Below are 18,155 nucleotides of genomic sequence, written 5' to 3'. Positions count from 1 at the left end.
GATTGTTTCACCTAGTACATGTGCTGCTCTGTATAATTATCAGATTTTCCATGACACATTGTGAAAGCAAAAACAAAATCAGTCAGACTAACAGTTACAGTGGGATCCAAAGAGCAATGGATTCAATATCATTGCTGTTGTACAATTTATACCAAAAGCACTTCACTGTGAATAATATGAAAACAAATTTCTTCTTCCAAGACAGAGCTTGGAGGAGGTTTTATTATATGTTACACTATTAAAAATGAGCAGGACATATTCTTTTAGTGTTGATTCATTAAATTAACATGATTTATTTATGCCCCTAAGACTAAGTGAGTTTGGTAGCCTATGCAGTACAGAAACAGGTATTACTGTCTCGCCCCATTTTGTTTTCTTTTCTTTTGTTTCAGATGGATTTTTAATAGCTATTTGTGTTGTTACATGATAAGTAATATTTTACTCCATTGGAGGTAGCTCAGGAAAAATAAAAATACACAAACCCCTAGAGATGGCCATTTGAACTGGAAGTTATTTGTTAAAAGAGTTATTAGGGGATGATCTGTATTTAATACTTTAATAGAAATGGGTCTGACATGGACTGTTAGTGTTTGTAAATGGGATTTGTTTGCTCTTGCTTCTTCCAGGAATCCATCCAGCTTGTACATAAAATGTTCTCAGCAAATAAAAGCTAAGCCAACATTTTCTCAGGAATGTTGCTAATGTTAATTAAATTGGTCCTTGTATTGTCATCTGCAAACCTACCCTTTTATACACCTGTAAACAAATCTAAGATTCATTCTCTGATATTTTATAAATCCAGAGCAACTTCAATGATTTCCATCAGTCAGATCCACTACTCACTGAAAATACAGGGTAAATTAACTGAAGTCATTGGCATTACTCCGAGTTCATTCTAATATACATGAAAAAAAAAAAAAAAGCTTGATATTAAAATTCATATTATTAGCAGAATAGGAAGTTCCTTCAGCAACGATCCAAACATTTAGCATTTTATTTCACTATTTTGCTCAAAAGGCAGAAGAAATTTTATTCCCTTTAAATTTTCTAAAGAGATCACTGCAAATCTCTAATACAGTTTAAGAATGAAACAGAGAAGAAAATCCCACAGGTTTGTGTGTGTGTTTTTTTTTGTTTTTGTTTTTGTTTTTTGGTTGATTGGTTGGTTTTATCTTTTTCCACTGTTCTTTCTAGTGGAAGATCTACTGAATACACTGACCTATGAAATGGATGCTAAACTTAAAATTAGTTGCTGTAGAGAAGATATTTATTTATTTAGCCTCCTCAGTCTATCTTTAGTTTTGCTGATGTTTCAGTTACAGTATAATATAAATATCCCCAGACCACTACAAAACAGATTTTTCCTGTTTTAATTATGCATGAAAATACTATTGTCAGGGAGACTGTTGAGAAGCAAAACTGTAGGATGAGGGTCAGTGACATAAAAGTAGTATCTGAGACATGACCTGCACATTTTGTGGTGTGCCACATAACAGAATCAGTTCATTGAAATCAGTGGGATTTGCACCAACTGGATAACAGAGCATCACCTGCAAATATTGGCTGATGAAAATATCAAAAGCTCGAGACATTGAAGGACTGATAGATTTCCTCTACTTTTTTTTTTCTCTAATAATGTTTTTTATAAATTATCACTGCTGGTATTTCCTTTCTTGGGGGACAATCTGGGGCCTTTGTGATGAAATATGAGACATTTATTGTGACAAGACAGCAATCTAATTTATTTCCAGAGCATATCACCATTTCCAGCAGTATAAATTGTAAGCTTGCTCAATGATGTCATTCCACATAAAGTAGAATATTTAAAAAAGGGGAAAACAATTATTGGTCTATATGTGGAAGGAAAAATCACTGAGCAATGTTTCAGTATCCTGTGTGTGCTACTCTTGATTATCCTTAAATGCAGAGTACTCAAAACAGTAGAAATCAGTGTGGGATTGAAATAACATTTTCACTAGCCATATCTTTGAGTCATGCTGCACATACTGTCAGGAAAGGTTTTTTAATGTGCATAACTATTTTTGATCCTCATTATCCTGTAATGTCAAACCATAATATTCTCCAGTTACAATATAGTTGCATGGAGCAAGATGCTGTTACCCCCAAATAACTTTTTATGGTAATCTTGTTGACTGACTGATTAGTGTTTGAAATCATGTTTGAAAAGACAATTTTTACCAACCTACATTAAAATGGAAATGCGTAATTATATTATTGTAACATCTGGAAACTGCATGTAGAGGTTTGTTCCCCTTGCACTGGGAATTGTACCCAGCCAAAAAAAAAAAAAAAGATAAATAAAACAAAACAAACAAACAAACAAACAACACATTAGTTTTTAAGCAAGATTTTTGTAAGTTAGTGCATCACAGACACCTAGCCAATGTCCATCAGTATGGTATGAGAATTTATTATTGGTGGACAGAAAACCACTTTTGAGACAGATACTCTTCTCCCAGATAACACTTCTGCAGTCATTTAAATATATTTTTAGTACACATATCTGTAGGTGAATTCTGCTCTCCTACTGAATCTGTCCCTTCATGTTTGCCAGTCTCTTTGATAGGCATTCTGTACTCATGTGTACTGCTGGTAACACAGTAAGAATATGTCATTGCATACACTGTAACTGAAGACATAGCCTTTGCATAGATAGACATCCCCCAACAGCTTATAAATAAATAAATACATAAATAGGTAAATAAATACTTACTGGCATAAATATTAGGGACTGGTGGATGATTTAGGATTGCCTGAAATCATATAATCCAGGAAGGATTACACTTTTGACAGGTCACAACACTGAACAAAACTGAAGAACTGACCGAAGAACTGCCAATCTGCTTTTACTGTTGTGTAAATACAACCCAGGATATAAAATGTCGCAAGCAATAGAAATACTCATTAGACAGGTTAAGTATCTACTCAGAAATTTAGCTGTGCATGTTAAATTTCCATTATCTTAGAGTATGAAAAATTCTCGTTACCCACAGGGACATAAATATTTTCAATTTACTTTTTAAGAACCAGCTAAACCCAGATATGGCATAAGCTAAAAGTTATCATTAAATACATAGCACACAGTAAAAACAAGCAAGAAAGCAAAAGCCCCCAAAAAGCCTTAAAGAATAAAGAATTTAAGAAGAAATCTTGTGTATTTGTCATAGGAAGTGATGACAGAATGGAGCATATATGACATCTGTAAATCTTTTTTTTTTTTTTTTTTTTTTAGCTTCCAGAAGGCATCAAATCCAGTGACTACTGATATCAGTCCAGTGACTACAGTATCAGAACAGTGACAATAAAGATGCTTTAAAAATCAAACTCAGGCAGGGAGTATTTTGGGATACTTCAACACAGCATCCAACTAATGTTGAGAGCTAGAGGAGGGGTAGTGATACCCATTCTTACAAAGTCTCTAAAAATATATATCTACAATTAAAGAGTCCAACTTCTCTTACTCTGACTTTATTTTACTGTACCAAAGCCCAATCCTTCATAAAGTCTGCTTTAGAGATCATCAAAGTTGTTAGAGAAAAGATAAACAAAATCAAAGATAAATATAATATTTAAACAGTAGGAAAAAAAAAAAATCTTCTTCTGCTCCATTCTCCTACTTACATCTTCAGAACCCAATATAAGATTTTTAAACCACTAAGGTTAACTACTGAAGCTCTAGTGTCAATATCCCCACTAACTTATATTATATTTAACAAAGTAACTTGAGTGAGGTTACTCACAGAGGTAAAAATAAGCTTATACATCATACCTTGAAATAGTTTCACTTCCTTTTTTTTTTTTTCATAAACATGTAAAACTACATATTTATTTTGTACAAAAGAAAAATACTGTTTGTGTTTGTATGCCAATGAAATACTTAGATATCAGCTATTTGTGCTCACAGAATACAGAGCATGATGGGAATTTTGGCCCCAGCTTCTTCCACAAGTTGTTTGGAAGTGGTGACCTACAAGATAGATAACAAATCTGTAAATTTGCCTCAGGGATGTCATCTCACTTTTCAAGAATTAGTTCAGTCAGAAAGTCACTTTTCTTAACCTGATGCTTACTTAACTTGGGGTCCTGCTAACAAAGACAAATGGCACTATGACAGTTAGTATACAAGAAACTTGACATGTGGGAGGTGAAAGGCTATCTGCTATGATATTTTGCCAGTAGTTTGTTTTCCTCTCCCTCATCAGACTAAATATGTCAGTGGTGCTTGATGTTATATTTATACCACATGACTTTTAAGTAGCTTCTTTTTTTGAGTATGGCTTAAAACATTACTAGCAGAAACATGAGTAAGAGATACTCTATCTACAAAATGCAAATTCAGTTGAGGAAGGATTATTATAATCTAAACTACATATGCATTCTTAAATTTTTTATCAGACCATTTTTAAAGAGAAATTATGTATGTATGTATTTATTTATTTATTTATTTTGTTTGAATTTATTTTGCTTTCTTTTGTTTGTACAGAGGTAAGAGGAGCAATAAATCAAAAGACATCTTGAATGAATGCCTTAATTCTTCTACCACTGCCTTTCATAGAAGAGGCCTGGAATACATACATTACATGCAATTAATAAATGGTGCTCCTTATGGAATATATGAAGAAATATTTCAAAAGAAATCAAAGCATGATGGCTAAACATACAAACTCCATACTCTAGTCACCTCATTCAACTACTTGAGCTGTTGTACCCCACTAACTCATTTCACGCATGATAAGATGAGGTCTCCATAGCCACACTATGTTATAGGAGATTTAAGTCCAGCATAAAATACCGTAATGTATAAAAAAGAGCACGTTATCAAATAATAATAATAATAATAAAAATAAAATAATCCCATATGTAGGATGTCAAGTATTCTCTGTTAATATTCAGTTCTTTACAGAGTTTTATTTATTTGATTATTTATTTAAAATGTTATTGGAAAGAGGGTATGGTTTTAAATATCTGACAACCACCCATAGACAAACCAATGTCTTACTGAGCTTCTATAATAAGAAAAAAAAATGTTTTTCTTTTTTCTTTTGTCATTTTTATTTTTACAGTTTACATGTCATAAGCATTTTCTAGAGATCATCCAAGAAGAAAAAAAGCAAGTGAAATCACATAATCATTGATTATTTCCTGCTCTAACAATTCTGTCTCATTTACAAATGGAGTAGAAATCTATGGTTAATTACCTCTTATGCACTGGGTGGATTTGATCATACATATAGGCATATTTTCAAAGAACTTACATCTTTGCAGGCAAAAACTTCAACCACATTTAGCTGTAAAGTAATGCACAGTATATGGATGTATTGGGGAAAGACCCATTGAAAGAACAATGTTGTTCTGGGATGTTTTTGCAACATAATTTTGATATTATGGTAATATATATACATATATATATGTAGAATTCCTGGAAGCAACTTTTCCTGTAGACCCTTAAAACAGACAGAAAATGTCAAGAAAATTTATCAGTTCAGAGTCATAGAATGATTTTAGCTGGAAATTACCCCTAGAGATGTTGCCTCTCACAAAAAAGCAAGACTAACTTTAAAGTTATTTATGTTTCTCAGGTCCTCTTTCAACCATGTTGTGAATATCTTCAAACCTGTAAGTTTCATAGCCTTTTTTTTGGCCCCTTTTCCAACACTTGACTACCCTCAAGTGAAGTTTGCTCTTGTATTTACATGAAATTTCATGTGTTTCAACTTCATTTCATCTCATCACTCTGCACTTCCAAAGAGAGATTCTGTAGCCATCTATTTGACAGTTGAAGATGACAATAAATCCTCCTCTTAAAGTTATAGAATCACAGAATAAATTACCTTTGAAGGAACTTCTGGAAGGTTTCAAGTCCAATACCTGTTCAAAGCAGGTCTAATTAGATCCAATTGTTAGGGTTGTATCCACTCAAATCTTGAACACCAAAGGATAGAGATTGCACATCCTCTCTGGAAAATGTACTCCAGATCCCCTAACGATCTTGGTGGCTCTACACAAGCCATTTATCTGATTAGGCTTTCTTGTATTGGGGATCCCAAATCTAGATGTAGTACTTCAGATGCATCCTCACAGAGGATGAGTGGATGTGAATCCATTGCTTCCCTCAACATACTGTTTCCGCTTGCTGATAGTCCTTCATTGCCACAAGATACATGACAGATACTGTCATGTACATGATGTACAATTTGCTGTCTAGTGGGACATTGGGGTCTTTATATGCAAGAGTGCTTTACAGCCAGTTGGCCATCAGACTCTACCATTGCATATTATTCCATCCCAGCTACAGGAATTTGCTTTTGATATTGTTGAATTTCAAGAGGATTGTGTCATCCTATCTTTCCAACATGTTGAGATCCCTTTGGTCATTGAACAATTTATTGAGTACTGAGCACTCAGGATGCATTTCCACAGTGTCATTAATGCATGGAGCACACAACAGATATAATTAATTCCAGCAAATACTGACTGCTATTTGTTTGTTCATTTTAACCTGGATTGTTTTAATGATTTGGATTAAAATTATACAGGGAGCTGAGCTGAATAAAGTGTCAAGCTTGGCAAAGCAATAACTTCTGCCAATGAAGCAGTGCTGAACACCCGCAGGCAGGCTGGGAGCAGTAACTCAAATCAGCGGCAGTCAGTGTACCACTAGGTGAAAAATTAGTGACCTAGGAAATAAAGTAGAAAATGAGTGTGAATGAGAGAATACGAATCTTTCATAAAGAAAAAAGAAAGAAACCAGTCTTCTCTCTGATGGTGGTTAAAAGCAGGGGATAGTTTTAATAACATGGACAAACTTCTGGAGAGATCTTCCAGCAACTATGTAATCAACCTGATGCAAATCATTTCCTGACTTAGACACTAACATACTTTGACTTTGTAAAGAAACATCTAGTTGTTCCCTCCTTATTTAATATTAATGCTGAAAGCATATGCATCTAGACAATCCGAGTCTCTATTCCTATTAATAGATAGTTTAAATTATGATGATTAAAAATTAAAATAATAAAAAAATAAAAATAATAAATATAATAATAAAAAAAATAAAAACAAACAAAAAATGAGACTTGCCTAATTTATATTAAATGAGTATCCTGGTATTGTGATACTGAAGATGAAAACAATATTCATGAAAATATGTAACATTTGTACATATGACTTTGAGATTTCTGCCTTACCATGTGCATACACAAAACTTTACAAAGTATCCAGAGTAAAAATGAAGCCCTCAGTATCACAGAATTTCAGGGGTTGGAAGGGACCTCTAGAGATCATAGCGTCCAGCCCCCGTGCCAAAGCAGGTTCCTCAGAGCAGGCTGCCCAGGTAGGCATCCAGATGGGCCTTGAATATCTCCAGAGAGATAACTCCACAACCTCCCTGGGCAGCCTATTCCAGTGCTCCGTCACCCTCACCGTGAAGAAGTTCTTTCACATGTTGGTATGGAACTTCCTGTGCTCCATTTTGTGGCCATTTCCCCTTGTCCTGTCCCCACAAACCACTGAAAAGAGGTTGGCCAAATCCCTATCAGAAAAGGCACTTTTATAAAGGTAACAATATAGTTCTCACTATGTCATGTAGTGTAATTGATAGCAGTATTCAAAATTAATGGACTTTGTAGTGCAGTAGATTAATGTACTCTGTGCACATTGCACAAATCTTCCTGTCTAGAATTTTGACCGAAATCCAGAAGCAGAGTGAATGTGAGTGACAGAGGAAGAGTTTTAAGTCTCTGATTTACATTGAAAACTGTGTATTTTTTCTTTTCTTTTTAGTCTGATATTATTCATAAATAAAATTTATTAGCAGGTCAGGTTTATCTGGAATTCAGCAGCATGTCCTGAGAAAATGTAAATATATGGTTGATACAGTTCTGATGTTTTTTCTCATTAGTTCTCAGCAAATGAGTTTCTTTCATGTGTTCTCTGAGAAGTGATCCTAAATGGTTAGAGGCTGTAGTTTTAAAGGAAATGTGCTTAGAAATGTTGATTACTTTGTTTATATCTGTGCTATAAGCAGTTATCCCTTGCTGTAAAAAAAACGATTAAGGAAGTCTGGACATGTATGAGTAAAATGCTGTTTTCAGAAAACCGTGAAAATATTCACTAATAACTTTAATAGTGTTGCCATTTTGCATTTATAGAATTATAAGAAAAAAGAAACCAAAACAACAACAAAAACAACAACAAAAAACATTCCAGCATCACATTTCAATTATATCTATGGAAAACAATGAAGCTGATACAGAAGAAAAAAATAAAAATCCTATTTATTTTTATTTTTTAATTTTGATATTAATTTAATCAAAAGAAATTAAACACTTAAAAAAAAACAAACAAACAAAACACAAACAAACAAATGATTCTGAACTTTTTTTTTTGAGGGGGGGGGGAAGGAACATTTTACCACAATTTATGTGGAAAGTATATCTATTTTTAATAGTCTCATTACTCAACATCCTTAGGTCCTCTAATAGAAAGGTGATAGTCTTCTTCATTACTGTCAAAACTAGTATCCATTTTAGCTTCCTACTCCTGTTCTGGAAATAACTTTGTCTTCATTACCCTAGAGCAAAGCCAGCTTCCTCTGCCAGCTAGGATTTTCCATACAGAATGAGAATTCCCAATAGTCTTACTAGCTCAGAATTCAGATAACAGATCTGAAAAGGAGATGTACCATGAGCCAAAGTTTTAGATGAAAAAAGCTTGAATCCCATCATATTACACCCAACTCAATCTTACTTGCAAATCATTTCCTCGAGATATTTTTTTACTTTTCTTTTTCTTCCTTTTTATTTATTTATTTATTTTTTTACTTAAAAAAATAAAAAAACTTTTTCCCCAAAAAATACTTGAGTTGCATTTTCAACATTAATATTGGCTGAGGGTTTCAGATTTTTTTTTTCCCTGTGGTGCAGCTTTCAGTTACTGTTCTACAAAATTTTCCAGGTAAAATTTTAAAGAAAATTATTGTGGTGATTCCTCTCGAGTGGGCAACTGAGCTCCACCACAGCCGCTCTCTCACTCTCCCTCCTCAAAGAGAAGTGGGGAGAAAATATGATGAAAAGGGCTCAAAGGTTGAGATAAGGATGAGAAGATCACACAGTAATTATTGTAATGGGCAAAACAGACTCGGCATAGGGAGATAGTAAGATTTATTGCTTATTAGTAACAAGCTAGAGAAGTGAGAAACAAAGGAAAGAAACCAAAAGCACCACCCCCCCCCCATCCACCCTCTTCCACCTCCTCCCCCCGAGCGGCGCAGGGGAACGGGGGAATGGGGGTTATGGTCAGTCTACAGCACTTCTTCTCTGCCGCTCCTTCTCGGTCACTCTTGTCCCCTGTGCTGTGGGGTCCCTCCCATGGGATGCAGTTCTTGATGAACTGATCCGGCGTGGGCTTCCCACAGGCAGCAGCTGTTCCAGAACTGCTCCAGATATGGGTCCGTACCACGGGGTCCATCCCTCAGGAGCAAACTGCTCCAACCTGGGTCCCCCACGGGCAGCAGCTCCTGCCAGGTCACCTGCTCCTGTGTGGTCTCCTCTCCATGTGCTACAGGTCCAGCCCGGAATCTGCTCCGGCAGGGGTCTTCCACAGGCAGCAGCCTCTGTCGGTGCAGGGCCACCTGCTCCACTGTGGTCTCCTCCATGGGCTACAGCGTGAAACCCTGCTCCACTGTGGTACTCCATGGGCTGCAGGGGGACATCCTGCTTCACCATGGTCCTCACCACAGGCTGCAGGGGACTTCTGCTCCGGTGCCTGGGGCACCTCTCCCCCTCCTTCTTCACTGACCTTGGTGCCTGCACTCTGATTCCCTACCCTTTCGCTACCAGGCAGAAGGAGGAGACCTATGAGACAGGGGGAATAGAAGCAGGTTTCTGCTCAAGTCAGCAGGCAAATCCCCTCCCTGCCTACCTCACTTTCCCAGCTGCCCTTACACAACAGGGATGAAACTCTGGAACTTGATGGATGGGCAAACAATGAAGGATGAAGGTCCATCCAGATTGGACAGAGGACTTAGAACAAGTCAGCCTACTGTCCTGAGGAAAAGGAACAGAAGGAAATGTCATCACTACCCTTTCTGTGGGAGGGCTTGATATGCTGACCGGACCCAACCCATAGGGAAGTCTTCCCCTACTCTTACCCTACTCTTACCCTGGGACCCAGGTAAGAGACATTACTAGAAAACTCACTAGCCTGATGAGTGAGGGAGTCTGGTGAGCTACTTCATCATTTTTTCTCATTACCACTTCACTCTGATCCTGGACCTTAATGTCAGGAATTCGAGGACTGTCAGGACTTTTTCTTTTCTTTTGAAGAACTTAACATGTGCTCTCCATGCACGTGCATCCATCCATCACTATACTCCATTGACACACTCCAGCGTAAAAAAATTATCCCACCAATAAATGCATAGCCCTTCAGTTCTGCATAAACATTTAGAAAAAACTCATGTCTGATTTCCTCTGCATATGTGCACCTATATGTGCACCTCTGCATATGGGCCCCTTTAGATGGGCCTGCATTTTCCTATAGAATATTTTGTTTCTCTAAAATGATCAATTGTCTTTTCACTAAAGTGTTCAGGTGGTAAATGAGTATTCTTTTTATACAATTTTTCACTTGTCTTCATTCATTTAATTATTGTCTCCTTCAGAATACTTTCTTCAGAAGTTACAGCTAAAGCTCTTTAGTTATATGGATCACATTTGTTCTCCTAACTTAAGATATTAAAGCAGTCATATGGTACCTTTCTGTCTGAAAAGGTTTGTTACAATCCTAGTGTCTGGATCACACTACCATATGAAGGATCCATATGCTGTCACAATCTGGGAAATGGATGAAGACCACCATATCATGTAACATAGCCTGCGTACCAGCTTCTAGTCACTGTTAATATAAAAATGAAAATATCTTCTAATTGTCTATAAGAACTTCAACCAATACAGTTTATCCTCAGTCCTGCTTCACATCCCAGTTAATTTTAGTTGATAAAAGTGAAATCTCTGTAGAATAAAGTGAAAATATTCAGTTACATTATATTTATATTCTGTAGTTGGTACCTTTTCTAATATTACTGTATCTATGATATATAGATCTATCACAACATGCTTTAAATTTCAAGACATAAAAAAAGAAAATGATGAATGCATTCTCTTGGGCTTGGCCCATATTTCAACTTAGGTAAACAGGAACTTTGCCTAATTTATTGGTTCTCGTTATAACTCTCATGTAGAAGTTGAATTCCTCTCCATTTAGGAAATTCCCCTTCTGCCTGGAAAATGACCTTTTCTGCTGTGCAAATCAATCTAGAAGAAGGGACACGGTTGGCTAATATTTTAGAAAAATGACTTTACTTGTCACCAACTAAATTGTCATGATTTTGACCCATTTTGAAATTATTTAACATTTGCTTCCTTTCTCATGCTTCATGCATTATTCATGTGGATTCTCACTATAGTTGTACTACGTTTCCAGAGTTGGGATGTTTTGTATAGTCACTCTTAAGAGCGATGGTAACACAACATTTGTCAAAGTGTCATAGTGAGCAATGAAACCTCATTATATGTCACTCAGAAAGCTGAATGAAAAGTGATGCTACATCTAGGCAATTTAATACCTAAATCATGGAAGGTGAAAGACGGGAAACAAGTTTTCATTGCTTTGATGGTATTCCAGTTTGATTTTTTCTCTAAGAGTTGTCACATAAGTCAATGTTAATATTCTTGGTCTTGATCCTTCTCTGCTGGAGTTACTGGAAATTTCACCAGTGATTTCAGTGGGAACAGAAATAAACCCCAAGTGAATGAAATTACTCATGTGTAAGAGTTTGCAGGATGAAATCCTTCAGGGCAAAGGCCATCAATTTTGTTTGCACTGCACAGCACTGAGGACATTCTTCCTGATAGACTTGAAAAAAAAAAAAAAGAGTTGAACACTGCATGCCATACCATATTGTTATTTTGTTGTCCTCTTAAAATAAGAGGTCATTGCTTAGATAGGAAAAAGAGGAAGTGCAAACAGTTAAGTATGACTAATAAACTGTATGTTGGAAATTATAATTTCTAATAAAAAAAATAAAATGCTGATATTCTACATTTGCATCTTACTTTTAGACAGATGACTTTCTCTGTGCAAAATTTCCTTTTCATCTTGTCTAACTACCTGGATATATGTCTTTTTCTTATGGATGAGATTCTTTGCTACTAGAGTGATAAAGTGTCTCTATTCACTAAGCCTGAAGACAGAAAAACAGTTTCATCCATATAATTGATCATATCCTAACTATTCAGATTACATTCAGATTACATTACATTACCTCTTTTCTATTTTCTGAGTTTAAACTTGCCCAGTTTCCATCAAAAATAGTCTTATAATGGAAGAAAAACACAAGCAGAATAAAGTATTTTATAGCATTTATCAACAGTGCAGGCAATATAGTATGTCCTTAAACTGAGTGTATCCTCAGCATAGATTAAAAGATCAGAAGAAGCATCAGTGTTCACTAGGGTGACCTTACCAAAACCCCATCTTTCCCTAGAGCAAAATTTACACCTATGGGTGTAGGGTGACCTCAGAATCTAGGCTTCCTAACAGCATGATTTGTCTCCATCTAGCAATTTCATTAGAAAAGGTTTATGCAATAAAAGAAACTAAAACCAAAACAAAACAACAGTAATAAAAGCAACGACAACAACAAAAAACAGGAGTTAATCCAAGGATGACAATGTAAAAACATAAGCATAAGCTTTACCATGTTGACATACAGCCACACTGTCAGTCATTGTCAAAATTACAGAGCATAACAGCATATCACATCTTTTCCTGTCAAAATGTTCCCTCTGACAAAGGTCAGTGCCTTCATGTCATAAATCTATTATCCTATTATTGTCATAAGTATCATGAGAAGAAAGGAGTTGAGCCAAATGTTTGGAACAGATAGAGTCAATGCAACTTAATTCAGGAAAGGAACATATTTCCCATTTCCCTTTGTCAGGATGCCAGGCATCAGCATGAGTGTTCCCTCTCACAATCTGTTTGTGTTCCAGTGAGTAATAGCTTTTTACTGGCCTGGAAAATGACTATCCTATTAGTACCAAAGTGCATTCACAGGATCAAGTGCCTTTTGAATAGTTAAATACATTTTACCCTTTAAATAGCCCAGACGGCTTTAGATGAAACCTTTAAAACTATAGCCAATCTGCTGGAAAATTAAAAATATAGTAAATTCAGTACTGAAATGAGGCATATTTATGAGCTACTCTAATATACAACCACTTAAAATAGTTTGTTACTCAGAATATATTAGGATTTTTTTTTTTTCTCCACAAGAACCAGTAACTCCAATAAGTCATGTGCAATTGTAATAGATGGAAAATAAGGTAAAATTATAATTATAATAGGTAATATAACTAGGTAAAATTATAACTATAATATCTGGCTTAAATTATGTCTAATTGTTCACAGTGGTGTTTTGTTTCACATCCGTTTGAAAAGATCCCAAACCATCATACACCATAAAAAACACGAGCATGAGTCTCAGTAACTTAGTAATACCAAGGTGAACCTGGAGACATGCAACTGAAATCAATAAATGCACACCAGCATAAAATTGTAGGAAGTTCTAGTACTAAAGTCATAATAAATGTAAACCTATGTCAGTTAAAACATGTATAAACATGTCAGGTAGTGGCAACGATAGAAATCATCTTTTCTGGGTAGGACTGACCTATTTATTGCCATCAAAAAGAAGACAATACTAAGTCAAAAGACTTTGGCACATGGGCAAACTATTCCACAGAATAATATGAGTGAGGAATATTCATGCTTGCTGCCTCCCAAATCAGATAGAGAAATTGTATTCACAATAAACAAAATTCATAATTCACAAAAATGAAGGTGACACTGGTGTAAATTGTAGAGTAGACTCTAGTCTAGAGTTTGAAGCAGCTGATTATTCAGTTAAAGAGTATGGAATTGCAGTGCTAGAGGATTGATCGAACTATTTGTTATTGCTTACTGATAAACTATGATCTTCATTATTTTTTTTTCCTCCTATTGAAAATTAAACAAAAATATTGCAGATCTCATATATGAAACAAATATTGATCCCTCATTATGAGTGAATGGACCTCCAGGATTTACAATTCTAATAACATGAATTTTAAAAAACAATAAGAAGTAAAAGTATATTGTTTACCTGACTTCTATACTTCTTTATAAACTGAAACTGGGAAAATACAGGAACTTGAAAACAAAACAAAGCCTTAAAATAACTTAAATAAAATACAGAAAACATGGTCAACCCCATCTTTACTCCCTAGGGAAATTAATCTAGAGCTATCAACGTATCCAAAATGATTTTAAATACCCCACCCTTGCTCTTGCCTCCTCCTGCAGTTAGTACCACTGGAGAAACTTTCCTGTCAAAGGGAAACTCCGTATAACTTTGTAAGTTTCAGAAGACCTAATGGCTATACTTTGCCACCCCTTTCTTCCTCAATATATTTCGTGGGTTCCAGCTCTGGTTTTAATGTATTCTTTGCTGATGTTTCCTTTAAGTAATGCTTCTCCTCAGTATTACTGGCAGAAGTCAATGTTTTCATCTGCCTTAGCACATTTACAAGCAATATGTAAGTGGGAAGCAGACATCAAGAGTTTGCAAAGGAAGGTACTTGCTGCCTTCAGCAAAATCTTTTGACTGGGGTCTTCAATTCTAGAGGTATTTCTAAACTATGCAATCATATTAAAACCAGATAAGGTACAAAAGAGGAAGCAGAAACTTGGATCTGAAACAATAAGCTCTCTGTAGGAGGTAAACTTGAGGATGAGTATCTAGACTGAATTTCTTATTTGATTGTTAATGGATTTACCAGGAAAAACAAACCCTTAAAGGGTCCTAAAATGAGTGTTTTAACTTAGGTGCTCATTATGACTGGGGTGGGGAATGAGGAAATTGAAGTGATAATTCAGCTTCAGTGATAATCAAAGATAATACAGCTCCTTGCCTTTGGGCTTTTTCTCCCATTCCAAAACAATTAGTGATGTATATCTGAACCATTACAAACAACCCCCTCAAACTTTTCTTTTTGGCATTTCACTTGGTAAAGTCATCACAGAAACACGGGTTAAACTATCTGAGTGATAAGGTCTCTAATTAGACCAGAAGGAAAAAAAAAAAAAAAAAAAAAAGAGAGAGAGAGAAAAGAGGCAAGACTTAAAATATATTAATTTTTAATTTTCTATAAATTCAGACATAAGGCTTCTTTCTTAACTGTTTTGATGACCACCATTTCTGGTTTCAGAAATGTTCTGTAACAATGAGTTTTAGATGGTCAATAAGAAAATGCAGAAATATTTCTTAATAAGTTTTACATTTTCCCTCCTTAAATTCTATTCAGTTTCCCCTTTGATCATATATTTTGACTAAAATCTGAATTTTGTCATAACCTGCCAACAATGCTGTCTTTTCATGACTCTTGGGGTTAGGTAACTTTATTTTTTATTGGTTGTCTTAAAATTGCATGAGGAACACTATGATAATGTTATTATTTTTAACATTTTGAAATAAATTAATAGTAATTCTTACTTTAAGAATCTGTTTTTTTTTGTTTTGTTGGTCTTAGGTGTTCATTAAATATGAAAATAAAATATTGATAACCCCTAGAATTGAAAACAAAACAAACAAACAAAAAAAAGTCGTGGCAATGGAAACGAGAAGATTCCACTTTTTTTTTTTTTGAAATTGATTGTCCTATTACTCATATCACAAAAGACTAGGAAGTTTTTCAGTCATCATTAACTTCCTCTAACATTTCTGATGCAGTACATAGATAAATTTTGTATTCTGATCAGACCTGGGAACAGAAAATTAATATTAACAGTAAATATATCTAAAGGTTCATCTACATTTAAGTTTAATAAAATACTGGGAGAAGAGGAGGAGGAGGATGTGTATCTTCAAGTATCATACAAAATTTACACCAGCTTGGCTACCTTCATATATTTTACAGTCATGGCTTTGATTATGGCCTTAATTCTACGTATATGTTTACTCTTGATAATGTTTTTTCCTTTTTTTTTTTTTTGGCAGTTGGCCGCATTTTCACCAGATTTGTTCAGACCTCCTGCTGGTGTTATTAAGGTAAGAGCATTAGATGTGGCCTATGTGTACTTTAAGAAACACTTGTCATCAACTTTGATGTACAACTGAGTATAAAATCAATTAAGAATTCTGTTTAGGGATGGTGTTGGAGACTTTGCTGTATAGGAGAGGCATATTCTGTCAGAGGAAAATGTACTGCAAAATGAAAGGAATGGATAGAGCTTTCAATTTTATGCTTTAACAAAGCATGCAGAGTGTAATAAGTTGAGCTGGTTTTGGTAGTCTTAGTCACCATTAGGTGCACCATGGCTCCTGCACCAGGAATAGGGAATAGGGTTACCTGTACTCTGAATTTTGGTATGTGTTCCAATTGCATTATCTTGACTGGAACTGAAGATGCTCAGCACAGTCAGGCTAAGTAGGCATTAAAGAGATACTAAGATGGTGATTTCAGTGGTAAAAATTAAAATTGAAGAGCAATGATTGTGCTTCTGTTTTCTTGCTCCCTTTATTACATATATTCCCTATTAACTTTGATACGGTTTTGGTTATAACTTTGGGTGTCATAATCCTTTTGAATTGAATATGGATTTGTGTCCTAACTACTAGGTTCCTTTAGGAATCATAACTGAACATTTGCTAGTTTTTCTGTCTAAGGTATGGGGAAATCTTTGTAACAGTTTAGCAGCCTGGCTCCAGATCTGACGTGCACTGTCTTGGGCAATCCACCTGTCTACAACTACTTGTATTTTCTCAGAGACACCATTGTTATAATACTTATGTCAGATAATTTGCAAGTTATATGGATTCCTATGTGTGGTATTTTCACTGATGGCTGGATTAAAGATGACATATTGCTAGCCATGGAAGGAGATAAATTGTTGAAATTTTCAAAACTGCTCATCAAAATATAGAAGCCAGAGTTCCAATCTGAATGTGTGTTTGCAATTAGCAGCATGTGGTTTAATCTCAAGGGGGACTACAGTTTATTTCAACTGTAGAAATGGCTGGTTCAAGCAAGCTGCTAAATTTTATCAGGAGTCAGTGAAATATTTTGCACACTCTACCACAAGTCCTGCGTGGATGTAGTGAGATGGAAACTATTATAACATACTTGTTGATGTTAATTAACCTTTTCCTTTTTTCTTTTTTTTTCATGTTTGTACTGAAATTATCATAAAGTCTTAAACCTGGCTGGAGCCAATTAGTGCATTTTACTCAGGCAGAAGATATTGTATAACTGCCAGTACAGAAGGAATCAGACACAAACCTAAGACAGCCTTAAACATGAAGACAGTGTTTTAAAATATATATTTTTACTTTCATCTTAGATTTATTTTCTTCAATTCATTTTTAAAAAGTTTTTACCTGCTTCCAGGATATCTAGAAATTTACATTATAATTAAAAAAATATGAGGTCCTTATAGGACACCTGGAGCTACATTTTGTTGTTGTTTTTGTTAGCTTTATAATTTATTTATTTATTTAATGCAGAAATGCAAGCATTGCAACAAAATTAGGAATATTTAATAGACAGATTTAAGTCATATATCTGTAGGATGGAATTAGAGACTTGTATTTATTTATTTATCTCTGTATTATCCTTAGTTAGTCAAGCCTCCAAGATGTTATTGAAATTCTTCTATATACCCAATCTGAAATATTTCTCATTTGATAAGACATTATAATATAAAGGGAGAGGGGCTTCCTGTGTTCCATATTTTGTCGTATTAATTGCCATGTATTTTTTGTTGTTGTTTTTATGATGCATGCCAGATATGTCGTGTATTAAGTCACTGTCATTTACTTCAGATAAAATTGTTCAGCTCCTTGCTTGTTTCTCTATCATTCACTTGATGGAAGAGCCATTGAGAGAAATGTATATCATCTCTGACATTTAAAAACTTTAGTATAAAAAGTATGTGCTATAGCTATCCACCCTGTGAACATATGTGGAGCAGTTTGTGTGTGGTTTACAGTGTCAAGAATGAAATCCTTGTGTTTGGTTACTGCATATTCAAGA

The 18,155-nt window shown here is 35.0% G+C and overlaps 1 protein-coding gene across 1 annotated transcript in view; it reads left to right on the top strand.

Annotated features, from left to right (window-relative positions):
* Positions 1 to 18,155, top strand: part of TENM4 (teneurin transmembrane protein 4) — a 1,646,934-nt gene that overhangs the window by 532,610 nt on the left and 1,096,169 nt on the right. The window contains exon 4 of the mRNA XM_068654787.1: positions 16,121 to 16,171. The gene's annotated coding sequence lies outside the window, so the exon portion shown is untranslated. The remainder of the gene's footprint in view (positions 1 to 16,120; positions 16,172 to 18,155) is intronic.

Source organism: Anas acuta, chromosome 1, assembly GCF_963932015.1.
Source record: "Anas acuta chromosome 1, bAnaAcu1.1, whole genome shotgun sequence".
NCBI lineage: Eukaryota > Metazoa > Chordata > Aves > Anseriformes > Anatidae > Anas > Anas acuta.
Note: the sequence above shows the minus strand (reverse complement) of the source record. Positions and strands in the feature narration are given on the sequence as shown.